Source organism: Homalodisca vitripennis, chromosome 1 (assembly GCF_021130785.1).
Source record: "Homalodisca vitripennis isolate AUS2020 chromosome 1, UT_GWSS_2.1, whole genome shotgun sequence".
NCBI lineage: Eukaryota > Metazoa > Arthropoda > Insecta > Hemiptera > Cicadellidae > Homalodisca > Homalodisca vitripennis.
In genome coordinates, this window is record NC_060207.1 from 43,990,359 (window position 1) to 44,006,677 (window position 16,319).

General features: G+C 33.5%; 1 protein-coding gene across 1 annotated transcript in view; it reads right to left on the reverse strand.

The window, feature by feature from the left end:
- Positions 1 to 16,319, reverse strand: part of LOC124359832 — a 159,107-nt gene that overhangs the window by 52,061 nt on the left and 90,727 nt on the right. The window lies entirely within an intron of this gene.

Below are 16,319 nucleotides of genomic sequence, written 5' to 3' on the forward strand. Positions count from 1 at the left end.
AATCTAAGAAAAATATTATCTGAGAAAAATTAAAATTTAATATATTTAAACGTTTTGATATCCTCCCAGTTCGACCTCTACCCAAACTAGTGCAGCTGACGATCAATTTATTTCTAAGGAGAAATATTTCTATAGATTTTAAGACAAACCTGGTGGTGTGCTAATACAATAAAATTAAGCCATCGGCTCCTGTTATGTTAGCGAAAATTACTTGCAAGGTTGGTATTTTACACATTTTATCCCTAAGCTTTTTATTTATGATTGGCTGGTTTTAGTCCCGACAACTTCTAAAGATACACAAGAAGTCTAACCATCCAATATAGTTTTGCTGTAATGCGAGTCATTGTTTTGAACAATCGAAATGAAAGTTTAAACATAGGTGTTTTTAATTTTAAAACATACGTTCCAGCACAATACGTAAGTCTCTTAACATTGCATTCGGTTGATGAGTCAAACCTCAGTAAGAACTGCCTGGTCACTTGTGGTGTCGATGATTTATTTGAGGATCACACAGGTCTTTCTTAAGATATTGTCGTTGTCTGTCTGTCCGTCTGTATATTCAATAACTCCTGAAAGAAAGGTCCTAGATCCTTTTTATACCGTTTGTAGGTCCCTACGAATTATTGTAGGGTGACAAATTTGTTACTGCCAGTTCGGTAAATACTTTAGTTACGTTTTGTCGATTCCTTCTATACTCCGTTTTATCGGTTTATTAATATCAGCAAAAACGGCAGCAATAAACGCACATTATCTTTAGAGAATTAGTAAACTGGAGACCTCAGATACTTTAAGACGCTTTCAAGGAAATTCAGACACTAACAGAGTAAGGACATGCACATCGGTTGTTATCTTTAATTATTTTATCCTCAGATCGATGAAACAGATGTTGAACTGACACGTAATAACCCAAAGAAGGCGTGACTATTGCACGAACAAATGTAAAAGTTGTGTTTCTCTAATGGACTGTTTAGAACAATTTCGTTAAACGAGAAAAGTGGTCGCCACACGATACTGAATTGTTTGAGTAATGATTGTATCATTAATTTGTTTTTGTAAGCTCCACTACTAAGCAGTACGAATTTACATATTGAAGAAGCAGTTTAATATGTATTGCAGTTCATTATTTACTCCTTCAGTATACATTTTTTTGAAGTGTATAAGAAGAGTAAATCTTATATATATATATATATATATATATATATATATATATATATATATATATACATATATAAAATCTTACAATTTCTTTAGTCTAAAAATTAATTGCAATTTTTATATAACTGCTTTAGCTGAAAAAAGTCAAAGAGTTTAAACAAATTGTTAAATTTATCTTCAAAACAAATTTGATAAAACTAATTCCCAAGTGCGAGTATTATAATTCTTTTAAATGTAAAAGAGTGCAAACCACCATGAAAAAATAAGCTGATATTAAAGATGGTTAATGAACGTTGTAACCAATTAGCTGATATTACGTTAGTGGATTCACAATAACGGTCTGAGCAGCACATGTATATTAGTACTCAGCTGTATTTCAAATTAACAAAAGATACATCTAGAGTGCCAGAGCTCTCAATTGATACCAAATATTTACGTTTTAGATTCTCAGAATCACTGTACAAATATCATTCAATTATATTTATCATCTAGGTATAAATTCTCAAAACAGTAAATTCTTAAGTTAAAAAACTTTTCCAAAATAACTAACACATTATTTTTAAGTCGGCTCCAAATTTTGTTCACGTTGAGTTGTTAAATACACATACAAACCGAAAAACAAATGGTTTCTCGCGTTTTTGAGTGCTGCTAAGAAAACCAATTAATTTTTCGTGTGGACATTGGCTAATACTAATAACATTATTTCAGTTTGACTGTACACACGAAAAGCTAGTAGAATATATAGTCGTAGTAAGTTTTTAGTTTGTCCTAAACAAGGTTACCTTAATATATATTAATATAGGTTATATATTTGAAACTGATTTATTATACTATAATCCTGGTAATGACTAAAGATCATTAATAAATAGTCAATACTTGCCGCAGTAATTATTTATTTTTAATTTCTAAACTTCTATTTCATTATAAAGACGTAATGTGGAATACTTTGCTTGGTGACTGGTGTGCTGTTTCTTAACAAAATATTACGTTGAGCAAAGTTAAAGTACAGGACATATGTTGAATACATTACATTGAATCTTCTAAACTCAGTTTCCGGCCATAGCGGTCGATACAGGTCATATCAAATATTCAAAACTTGATGACAGCTGTCCGTTCTTTATTGCATGCAACTACGTGAATTAAAGTAGTTGTTTAATTTATTAAGTGCTTACTTAATGTCTCAACCTCTTTAATAAGTGTTAATATAAAGCTATTTTTTAAATTCCTAAAACAATCAATAACAGTAGAATTGTTGAAAAAAAAAAAACAGAAAAATTATATTGAACTTTGTAACTTATGAAAGTTTCTATTTCTGTGTAGGCTCTATTAAAATGTCTATATTAAAATTATGGTCAAATTATGTTGTGCCCTCATGAAACGTATCTCGTATGAATAAATCTCATAGGTGTATAGTATCGTACTTCGATTTAAAATTTACAATTTAAATACGATTTAAAATTTACGACTAACATTTTTTTAAGTATAAAGAAGCAAAAAAATCCGTTGGAATTTTGAATAGATTATTAAAGACAATACCTATTAAAGATAAATACTTATCCTGAACATTTTGGATTATTAAATTATAATAGAAATTGTTAAAAATAAAAATAATATTTATTTGGCACAATTAATAAGATATTTACTTCTTATATCTTGATTCAAACAAATTCGATAGAATATATGGATCTGGCCTGATGGTCGGGGCACATATGTATATTCAGTTAAGAGGAAAGAAGTGCGTTGCGACATAAAAGATCTATTGTGCTCTCCTACTCCTGCTTTACTGGAGAAAATCCCTTTTATAGCAGTTATGCCAGCCCTGCCTCCATAAGGAACCTTATCATTTGAATGGGGCTGAAGACTGGGTAGATATTCTACTCTAACCTGGTGGCAACACACACACACACACACACACACACACACACACACACACACACACACACACACACACACACACACACACACACACACACACACACACACACACACACACACACACACACACACACACACACACACACACATGTTGGTTTGGTTATTAAAAACGCATATGTGACAGATACGGCCAAATAAAATATAATTGAATCGTAATAAGTAAGAGCTCTGTGGTGTAATGGTAGCACATTCACCCGGCAAGTGAGAGATCCGGGTTCGAGTCACGGCGAAGCAAGTACTTTTTGTGGTTCAATGTTTATTGAAACTAAATTAGGCTATTGCCACTTATACAAATTTAATAAATGTAACAAATTTAACCTACATATATATATATATATATATATATATATATCGTGATCAAAATAACGATATGCTATCATGTAATTAGCTAAAGTATAAATTTGTTCCTCCTTTACATCCACACCCGTTAGCACCAGCTTTTATAAGCTTTCGACTTTTAGGGACCCCGAGATTGGAAATAAAAGGGTTATACTATAATAGAAGCCAACCATATTATATTTTACTGAATAATATCACATCACTAGTTACCACATCAATAAAATGATTATATAATACAGTTTAAGTAGCTATGTAGCATAACTTGTTAGCCCTTTTACATCTAGCCCCGGTAGTTGTAGAGCCGTTATAAGAAACTACAGCTTTCAGGAGTTCGAGGTTTGTTACCAGAAGAGTTATAACATCTCGATTGCTATTAGAGGTAGAAAACATGATTTCAATCAGTTCCTCTGTCTTAATGGGTTGTTTTTGGAACAATTCAAGATTAATTTATAGAGATGATAAGGCAATCTCCTGTTATGCGACTACTGAAATAGACCAAACGGAACCAACTGATGGGACACATATGTAAATAGCGTGGTGGATATATTCCAGTTAACGATGAAAAAGTTAACTGACTCTGGAAATGTTTCCCCACGAAGTATCTGCAATAGCATAGCAGTTTAGATAAAATCGAACCTCCTTTCCTTTTACTTAAACCAGTCCACTCGTGGTAACACCTCGAGTTAAAATATAATTAATTGTTTTTGCTTAAAATGTGCTGATTTCTTATCCTTTATGTCCAAGAATTCAACTTTTATACTATCAGTACTTTTTACTTTCAGTTATCCGCACCATCCCGCATATTTTGGTGTTGAAGTATCCCCTGACGTTAGTCAGAAGAAAGTACATTTTAATTGTGGCTGTTTTGTCGAAACGTTAAAAAAAGGAGATGGATTTATTAGTTGAGACGTTTTGTTTCCACAATTTTGACTGAATGATAAACCTAAGCAACATGATTTAGCTACAATAGATTTGAAATTATGTTTTGTAAACATATTTAATTAAAACGGTACAGTTTGTTCTAAAACTTTCACTAATAACGCCTATTTAAAAATGTATACTGAAAATGTTACATTTATCCGTTTACAAAGTTTAACTTCAATTAACTTAAATCACAAGCGTTGCACTAACAATTTTTTAGAAGAATAACGTGTTTTAGAAACGTTTATTATAAATCCAACGACACATCGTTTAAGTAAATCGAGTAAATGATAATAACTATTACAGCCTTAGTAACGATAGTACCGGATCCGTAATTACTTGATCCAGTTCTCAGCACACCAACGATTAGTATTGTTTTGGTGATAAGACATTTATTAACTACCAAATGTAGGTTGGGGCCTTTTAGTATTGATATTGTAAAAGGAATAAATGTGAACTTGAAACCCATGTACGCGTATTTGACTCATACAAGAGAACTCGTCATCATATTGCTGTAATTATTAAAACTGTACTGTTTGTTTTTTTAGACAGTATTCTGAAACACTATTTATAAAGTTAATAGCCAAAATAAGTCCAATCATTAATTTCATCTGGATTTAACTAAATAGATCTTTTCTGAGGTTTTAAACTGAACTCTACCTAGATGTGCGAAATCATCTCACTAACAATGAGCGAATCTTTCCTAGTAATTATAGATAATTAATGGACGAGTAGTATAAAGAATACTGTGGCTTTCTTCTATAAAAGCAATCTCTATGGCTCCTGCTCTTGAAGTAAAGGTTCAGCCTACTTACACCATATACTACTTATCCAGTACTATTCTAGTTCATTTCTTGGGAATGGTATTCATTTCCTAATCAGCAAATGAATATCATCCAGTGGAATCATGTAATTAACATCCAGTTTATAATTTTCCATGAACTACCTATAAGAGTACTTCAGCTACTGAAGAGCTTTTCCTCATATATCTCCAAATATTAACTTGAGAATAACTACTTTCATCACTTTACGTGATCACACAACTGAGTTTGTTGTGTAGAATAGTTTTCCAAAAATTACAAATCAAAATAATGCAGTTCTAGTTATCCAGTTTATAGAGTTCAATGACGAACTTTACCCTTGTAACTCGCTTCATATGTAAGAGTCATATGTAAGAGTTGTCTGATACTGATCAACGTAAAGATGGTGCAATCGAATTTTGATTGGGTTAATTTTCAAAAAAATTCAAAATATTTGTTTAAAATAGCTTCGCTGAATACAAAATAATAGAAGAAAACAAATTTTTTACTACCTCACTAGATCTTTGATAATTTTAAGTAAGAAGTTTGAGCAGTAAATCAAGACTCAAGAAAAAATGGTTGTAGATAAAAATATTATTATTTTATAGATTGTGTATAGTTATGAGTTGTGGAAGTAATACTTCTCTAATGAAGCCATATACATATATCATCATATTATGTAATATTGTAACAATGCTATATCTTTGCTTCAGTGGTTTGTCTATGGACGTCACAATAATACACCGCTAAATATTTCTTTACGTGCCTATAGTTCGTTTAGAGTAACTGATTTTTCTATTATTCTTGTTTTAAGGCAAATTACATTAATGGACTGCGTTTAAAACATTTTTGAAAATTAGTTTCAACTTAAACTAATTACAAACTGCACTTAACCAGGAAATAAAGTAAAATTTCATGTGCCGAATATTTTTATATTTTATTGTAACACACCTAATGTTATGTATTTTTCTTATAATTTCTTAAATTTTCCTGTAGTAATCCCCTTAAGTTGTATGATAATACACACCACTATTGATCCAATTCCAAACTGGTTCCATGGACTATTACGTATCATCTCTTTCATGGTGCAACATACCTGCAAAACGAAAAAGACAAATTAATTAAATGGTCACGTATACAGTATGTTTTAAAACAGAGCACTGATAAATTTAAAAAGATTCTCGACTAAGAACAGTAGATAGTTTCTTTGAAGGAAATTTTCTGGCCTATCTATACGCAGGTGGTGTAACTAGGCATCTGAGAATTGCACAAGAAGTTTAGTTCTTATGATAAACGTTAATCACACCAGTTCTAACATAACGATACAAGCCAGGTTGTCAGTTTGAACAACGAATACATAGAGAAAGTACACACATTCTCCGTGCTGGAGCAGCTCAGTTACAGCTGATAACAACTCTGTTCTATCGTAACGATACAAGATACCTCCAACTCCAACAGTCATCTCCCGCAATAGCCTTGACCTATCGAATTACTCTTCCACCCCAGAATCTCGACATTTGCGGTTAGTGATGTGCCACTCCTAGACTTATGTAAGGTAGCCCAGATTTAAATGACACATCGGTTTTTGCTGTGCCCAAGGGTAGGTTCAACTGGAAGGTATAAACTATCCACAAACGATCCCTGCTGGGTACCTGGAAACTTTACTTGTATCATCATGATAGAAAAGAGGTGTTATATTAACTGAACTGCACCAGCGCTGGGGATGTGTGTACATTTTGTCCGTGTTAGCCGTACAAACTGGCAATCTTACGTGTGTCGTTATGATACAACATAGTTGTTATCAATCAGTTGTAACTGAGCTGCACCAGCGCTGAGGATGTGTATACATTTGGTCTGCGTTTGCCGTACAAACTGGCAACCTTACGTGTGTCGTTATGATACAACAGAGTTGTTATCAGTTGTAACTGAGCTGCACCAGCGCTGAGGATGTGTATACATTTGGTCTGCGTTTGCCGTACAAACTGGCAACCTTACGTGTGTCGTTATGATACAACAGAGTTGTTATCAGTTGTAACTGAGCTGCACCAGCGCTGAGGATGTGTATACATTTGGTCTGCGTTTGCCGTACAAACTGGCAACCTTACGTGTGTCGTTATAATACAACAGAGTTGTTATCAGTTGTAACTGAGCTGCACCAGCGCTGAGGATGTGTATACATTTGGTGTGCGTTTGCCGTACAAACTGGCAACCTTACGTGTGTCGTTATGATACAACAGAGTTGTTATCAGTTGTAACTGAGCTGCACCAGCACTGAGGATGTGTATACATTTGGTCTGCGTTTGCCGTACAAACTGGCAACCTTACGTGTGTCGTTATGATACAACAGAGTTGTTATCAGTTGTAACTGAGCTGCACCAGCGCTGAGGATGTGTATACATTTGGTCTGCGTTTGCCGTACAAACTGGCAACCTTACGTGTGTCGTTATGATACAACAGAGTTGTTATCAGTTGTAACTGAGCTGCACCAGCACTGAGGATGTGTATACATTTGGTCTGCGTTTGCCGTACAAACTGGCAACCTTACGTGTGTCGTTATGATACAACAGAGTTGTTATCAGTTGTAACTGAGCTGCACCAGCGCTGAGGATGTGTATACATTTGGTCTGCGTTTGCCGTACAAACTGGCAACCTTACGTGTGTCGTTATGATACAACAGAGTTGTTATCAGTTGTAACTGAGCTGCACCAGCGCTGGCTGTGTTGCCAGTTTGTACGGCAAACATAGACAAAATGTACACACATCCTCAGCGCTGGTGCGGCTTGGTTATGTTACTTCTGACGGGAACAATCTTCTAGCACACAGATACACGCAAGGTTGCCGGTTTGAAAACAAAACAAACGGAATGTACAAACATTGTCAGCTCTGGTGCAGGTCGATTACTACTGTCGGCAATACTGAACTAACATCCGAGTCATGATTCTTTCTCCAAGTATATATGTATAGTTCATAATAATTTATACGATGTTTTACGAATACAATTAAAGAAAAAATAAAGAAGATAAATTATGCGGTTAGGTATAAATAAGGCTGAACACTTTTAAATACAATCACTATGTATATTTTACATATTTAAGCAGCCCAATTTAGATATTTAATGTAGTTTCTTAATGTAGTTTAATGTGTTTAATTGTAGTTGTTAGTTGGTAGAAAGATAGATTTCAGGTGTGGCCGTCATTTCTAAAACTATCACCTAAAGATGGATATTTGATATGATATTAAAATGAAAAAAAGGCCTTTAATAAAAAGGTAGAGTTAGAGCCATCAATCCCTCTTTACCACTCAACCTCGTATACAGTACAGTTTTATCGTATACAGTAAATTTACAATAGTATAATACAATTGCGGTAAAATTATCAATTATATTTAGAAGGTAAATTTGTGAAACATTGATGATATGACGACTGTAAAGCTTGGCATATTAATTAAATCGTAAAATAAAAAAAAAATTGAATCTTCTTCAAACTAAAAATGATTATAAGCGTGTAATGTTGTTTGGACAAACATAGATTTGGTTTGATGCAATAAATACACAGTCATGTTGTTAACATATTCACTTATAACAGTTAGACGTTAAATTTTTACAATACACGATCGCTATCTCAAAACCTTATAAAATATGAAAAACCTTGTAGGGTAGATTGATAAATTACAAAAAAATCATTTTTTGATACGATGGACAAAAACCTGCAACACTGAAACAAATAATATTTTTATTCTTTGTTATGTACATTGTTCTTTAAATGCAATGTGAATAATGTATAAGAATAAACATGTTATTGTGTACTTTTTAACCTGATAATATTAATATTATTAATGTGTTAATACGGGTACCTGTGTTAGTAAATGGAGTGCAGCTATAAACACCTCAAAACTGTCCACAAATGTTGGCCTGGTAACGTTGTACTTATTCTCTTTCACTGAAAATTGTGCAAAATATAGGTTACACATTTGATTGTAAATAGTGTAACTGCAATTAAAAAGAAAAAATCAATTGAAATACGGATTCTTTGTCGTCCTAATTGTAAAAATTTGAACATTTACTGGAAAAATATTGTTGTCGGAATAAGAAAATACAAATATTATTTATCTTAACGGTTTATTATTATTTGTATTATTATAATTATTGTTCTCAAAAGAACATACATTATAAATGTAACGATTTCAAACTATTACCACTTGATAATATTAAAATTTTAATGAGCTGGAACTGGCGATGTATTGGATCATGTCTGGAAAGGCAAATATTTTTTACTCGTGAGAGCGTGAAAACTGAGAGAGTAAAATATTCAGCTTTCTTAAGTGCTCTACGTCATGTTTGCATTCTAAAATATGACGTCAGGATGATGGATAGCGGCTTTGAGGGAGTTAAGTTGTCTCTCTGACGAATTGTCCTCTTGGTCGTTTTGCTATATAATGCAGACTCCTGTAATAGCCATTAAAATGTATGACTTGGACTGATATTAGCATATTTTCATCATAGCAACGAACCACTGAGGTTGGTCCGCCTTTTGAATGTAACGTTCCTGAAACCGAATCCAATTTAAAGAATGCTTCTTTGAGTTAATTACACTAAGTAATAAGTCGTAATTAGTTCTCTCATGAAACTTTTGTCTGGAATAAATACGCACAGCACTGGGTAACGTATGGCACTCTCATATTAAGTGGAATCGATATTCGGTAGTACGAGAGTCATGTCAGAGGTGACAGGAGCCTTGGGGACTGTTTGCTAGCGGCGGTCAGCTCCCTGTGACACGTGTTGCTCTTAACAGTTAAACATAGTCTGATAAACTGTTCTAATAAAAACACATTTTTCAATTATAATAAAATTTAATTATTTTCGAAACACCAAATTGCGATTGAACTCTGAACCGTTCTTGTTTGTGAAGACTCATCTTGTGATGACATGAAGGACATACAGGTTTAAGTGGGTTCAGAACTATGCAAGTACTAGTTTACCTCATTAAAGAGTGATCCTTACCAGCAAAAGGAACGAAAAGAAAACAATAAGCTTTAATAAGAACTAAATTATAAAACTGAAATAGCAAATGTACTTGCACCTTTTGATAGAAAGCATTTCAATTTTATACATATAAATTTACAAATTATTACCCTCAACGTTACCCGTAACTTATACAAATAAATTTAAAAATCGAATAATACAAATTAAGTAAAATTAATCCCAAACGTCACTTTATGGTACACCAGTAAACATAACAAAAGTAGGAATATTGTTCTATGTTACTGTTATGCTTAATAGTAATAAAGCTATTCCATTGATTAGTTGTAGCGTAACAAATGATGCTACTCATTTCAGCACTTTCAACTGTACAGTGAATTTTGAAATGTAACTGTTATTCATAAGTGGTGCTCCTGCTCCCATCTTGGGAAAGGCTCAACAATGAAAACTCTATACCCTCGCTAAGAGCTCCCTAAGGTTCCAGCACATTTACCCAACATTTCTGGGATAATGTCGGTTATCTCGGCCATTATCGTCTAGTGGCTCACTATCGCATTACCATGTATTAGCTGCCGATCATCGTGTAACTACGTCTCATCATGAAACTATAATTACACCTTTGGTGTGTTTATCTTGGTGTTTTAATTAAGGTTTTAAAAGAAATAACTTGTACAATGTCAGATTTGTGAAATCGATAAGTTAGCACATGATTATATACTTCTCTTATGAAAAAATTGCATACATATATACAACGATGTGTTGAAAATATTTAATGCTTGATAATCATAAATATACAATTAATTTATTTCGATCTATTGAAATAAGTTAAAAATATTAAAATACATATTAAATAGATTTGGGTTTTCGTGTGCAGCCAGAACTTTTGGCTCACCAGTTACAAAATGTTCCCGTTGCACTTTATAACACTGAAATTTATAATCATACAGACAATGCGATATATTACTTCTGAAAGACCCTAGATAATACCCCTAGAGAAACATAACGAATTTAAATGGTCTTCAATTTAATAACATGTAGTTTACATTAACTGCCTAACTACATATCTATAAGTTGGTAACTCGGTGTCATATTGAAACAAATGGATTTTATTGGTTTAGTTTTGTCAGTTTTATTATAGCAATATTCGTAATATTTAATATCGAACAAGGTCGTATTACGGGTAAAGCCATTATTCCTTTGCGTGGATTATTAAGAGTAGTTATGACCAAACCCTTTATTACCAGAACAGGTTGCGTTATTTGATAGACTCTACTTATATTTGCACGTACGTAAAATATGGTTTCTAGAGAGTAGCTGTGAAAATGTATGTTGACAGTAAAGCGAGGACGCTACGGCTGGAACGTCACATGACGTAACGGAATGGAACGTTGATTACCTTACATATTTTATGTGTTTCATTTATAATAAATATGAAGACAAAATAGTAAACATAAATGTTATTTTAAATTTTACACCAATATTACACTGGACACGAACATTGAATAGGCCTGATATTTATTACTCATCAATAATTCGTTACCAGTCCAAAAATATTGACAATTTAATTTATTGTGTAAATAGTTATCATCAATTACTGTATTAACTTTCAAAAGTATTATTTTACATCAAACAAAACCCACCTCTTAGTTGTGTAATAAACAGAGTGTTTGGAGTAAGTGTCCCAATACTTTAGGATGTTATTGTATTCATGTAAATGAGAAAAACATGTTTCTTGTAAACATATGTCTTGAAAGCTATAGTTTTCCATCTATATGACTGTATATTATATTACATAATATGATATATTTTTATCATCTTGTGGTATCATCATCAAGCTGGGAACGTTTATGATGTCTAATAGGACTTGTTTATGTGTGGAATATCAAGTTTAATTGAATGTTAAATAATTAGCCTGAGTGTGATATAACCCATGGCTTTGGACTGTACAGTTCAGGCGGTAGGGATGGCTACATCGCATCCGGATTGAATGTTTTCGAGACTATTCCTGACTATTACCCTTCTTCACAGTGTGACGGTGTATTAAGATTCATTTGACACCGATAGTTTCTGGTTTCCTGTAATGTAGTGGAGAGATGGTGATGTGCACCGATGTCTATCTACGAGTAAATCCGTTGATGAAGCCGTACAAGGATGCCACGTAATTGCAGATCTGGTGCAGCGAGATAGAATTAGTGTTGGGGATGAGGGTTTACGCAATAACGTCACTCGCTGACCTCAGATATGCCACTGACCAGGTTATGTGCCACATGTCTGTTGAAACTCAAGAGATTGATCCGAAAGAGAATTGTATAGTGCAAAAAGATCCATTTGGAACCTGTAATTGTTAATGCCAACTCAATATAATCCAGATAAGGGTTTTTGATCAAGCCCTTTAATACAATTTTAATTCTTTTCGTTGACCTCTTATCTTAAAAGTAGTGTGTTAAGTATCGTCATGGAATAGGTTTAGATTGTTCCTTTTAAAGAAGATAGTTTCAGATAACTATAAATAATACCCAGATATTATGGCAACTGGATATACTTACCGGATAGCTAAATTTTTTTTCGGGCTCAGGATGTTCTGTACATATCAATAAACACATTTTTTTGTCAAATATATTTTAAACCTAACATTTTAGTTTTATGCGAACATTAAATATCTCTGTTTTTAAGTATTACATGTAATTTCTTCGATCTCTAATGTCTTCAACCCTAAATTATGTCATACACAATTAAGAATCACATTTGAAATGAAAATTGGCAAAACCCGATTGGAAGAGAAGGTCATCAGAGGGATGGCCTTCAGTGAGGACAGCTGTTATTGAGCAGTGCGATCAATAGCGTGAATAATCCAGAGGTACACACGACAGTAACCGGGCGGGCGGTGCGGTGCGGCGACACCTTCCTACCGCAGGTCATCATTAACGTAACTGTTTACCTAACTGCCAACGTGGAACAGTTCCTCCAGATTATCATCTTTGATTCCAACCTAGCCAGCCATTCAATATTCATCTTCAGAGCAATAACAACAGAGTTTAGAAACATGATACTATGATTCTTATCTCTTACTTTTTACTAAAAAAAATGAATATTCATTATTAACAGTAACTATAACAAAAATATACTGTTTTGTAACAGTAACATACATAATAATATGTGGGATAATATAATATTGTTTATTTATCTAACGAATTTTTTTCTTAAATGTTTCCACTAGTATATTTTTTAAACATGATTTTTAAGAATAAGAACGACAATGATGAGCAAAGAAATATGTATTTAGTTAAACACGACGTCAAATTTTAAACTTGGTGAGAGAAAGAGATTTGGAGATAAAACTATAATCAATTTTAGCATTTGTATAACAAGTGCTGTCCTTGTTCCGTTCAATACAGTCATAGTTCATTCTTCACGTTCTTCGCAAGGTTAAGCGGAAGTATTACTTTACCTAAAGTGTATAAGGCTAAATTATAATACCAGAAGTTCACTTACAACTTATTCAGGAAGTGAATACCTATAAGACCTACAATAGAATATATTTTTGTAAGTACTAACAGCATGACGAACGATACAAAAAATTAAATTACTTTTAAAAAGAAATGGAAGAGCAATATATATGAATATATATTAATGCGAAAATTGTTCTCGAAGAAGGTCCACCCTTTCCTGTGGAGAGTAAGGTCAGCCATCCGCATCTTTTGATGAAGTTAAAAGCTCATGGAGTATATGGGCCCCTCTTGGAATGGTTTGTAATGTATCTGCGGAACCGTCGATTCCGTGTCCGATTTGCTTGTGCGTCCTCAGGGACTTTGTTGCTACATTTGGTGTTCCACAAGGAATTTTGTCCCATCTTGGTCCTACTCTCTTCAACATCTTTGTGAATGACATCTATCAAGTTATTAAAGTTAACCACTTATTGTTTCCCGATGATATCAAACTGTATAGTTCAGTATCTTCAGTTGACGACTGCCAACTTCTTCAAGAGAGCCTGCGTCCTATCGAAGCATGGTGTGTGGATATTTTGGTTACACACTACACGGGAAGGAATTAGAGAAACGTCTGATGGTTGAAGATGTTGGGTTTATTCTTTCGCGCGCTTGTTCTTCTGCTTCTCGTAGTCTCGGAATGGTCTTCCGCTTTCAAGGAATTTATTACTCTGTCTCTATGCTCTTAGATCTCTATATTGTGCTTACGTCAGGTCTCACCTTGAGTACTGCAGTACTGCCTGGTTACCTCATCAAGAATACATAGAAGACGACATGGACTGTATTCAGAGAAAATTTCTTCATAGGGTAAGAGAAGCTTAGATTTGGATACCGGGATGCTCCTCTCAATAACATTGCTGCTTTTCTCGGACTGGGGAGTCTTGGTGTCAAGCGTATGGTCCTCTTACTGTATCGCATCTTGAACGGCTTGGTTGACTGCCCAGAAATCCTCGGTGTAATCAATCTTCGTATACCATCCAGCATAAGATCGCAGGCACTGTTCGACGCCTACATTATGCCACTAATTACGAGATGAACTCATAGAATGCAGAGACTTGGGAATCTTCTTGCAGTGGATGTGGACATCATCCATTATGGCATAGCCTCCTTTAAGAGATCTGCATAGGTTATCTTTCAACAGCTTTGTCATACAAAGTCACTTTTACAGTCACAGAATTCATTACAATTTTTGCATGTTTAATCGCGATTGACTAACCATTGTCAATTAAAACTAGTTATTTTTGCAACATAGCACGTCGTCCTTAACATAAATTTGTATTATGCTGTCTTGAAATTTTTATTAATAATTTTATGAACATAAGTCAATCTTAATTAATTTAAATTCATTGTCATCGTTATAATGGTTTTTATATTTTTATTTTATTATTGACTATTAACTATTTATTATTGTTGTTTCCACATTTTGTTATTATTAATTGTTGTAGGTAATTATCATTGTTTAGCAACCATATTGTCTAATTTATATATCGTTAAATATTTATCGATCTTGTTTTAATTCAATATTCAAAATCTATTTTAGCTGTACTATCATATTTTGTATTTTATGTATGTACTGGGTTTGCCGTACATAAATAAATAAAGAAGCTCACATGAGGTATATTCCCTGTATAGGATAGAGCGAAGAAATTTCTGTGGATGTCTCCAAAATTTTATCACATATTCCCGAAGTGCTTCTTTTCGTAGATTATTCTTGAAACTATTGAAACTATCCTAGATTATAATAGTTGATCCTAGTATATTCTTTGCTGAAAAGTATTTGTATACTGTTACATTTGAACTATGTTGATAAAGTTGAATCGTTGCGCTGTTCTACTGGTGGAATTATGTAATTTTAGATGTATACTGTTTCACATCTATGGATGTATTAAATAAAAGTGGACCAATCCTATTTAACTGAAATTTAATAGAGTTCATTTGCAACGTTTCTATGAGTTTGCTAGTGCTGAACTAATTGTGTCCTATTTTAGTACAGTTGAAGCCAGGTTCAGTGAAATGCCTCTCTGGGGAGGACCAAGTAATCCTAGTTGGAAAAGGTCATAGTTCGCATATTCAGCTAGCGGGAGTTTGCACACTGACATTTGAACTGAAATTCTAGTTTTGTTGAAAATATTTTAGTTTATATTTTTTGAAATGTGGAAACACGTTTCCGTTTCACTTAAAATGTTCAACAAGATTATGAAATTAATACTCCGGTAGCCGAAAACCAATATGCACTGGATAATCTACAGCCTGGGTTATCTTGAAATCAATGCGGCATTTCTTTCTTAGATAGAAATCGATCGTCATCTGCGCAAATATTGTTAGAGGTCGAATTGGTAGAGTCCCCAAAGGGTTGACAATATGTAACGACAAATTGTTCTTGAATTATACATTCCTAGCTTGACACACTTGAAACACAGACGCATTAATAATAGTTACAACATTGTCAGACAATATAATATTGTTAGAGGTCGAATTGGTAGAGTCCCCAAAGGGTTGACAATATGTAACGACAAATTGTTCTTGAATTATACATTCCTAGCTTGACACACTTGAAACACAGACGCATTAATAATAGTTACAACATTGTCAGACAATATAATATTGTTAGAGGTCGAATTGGTAGAGTCCCCAAAGGGTTGACAATATGTAACGACAAATTGTTCTTGAATTATACATTCCTAGCTTGACACACTTGAAACACAG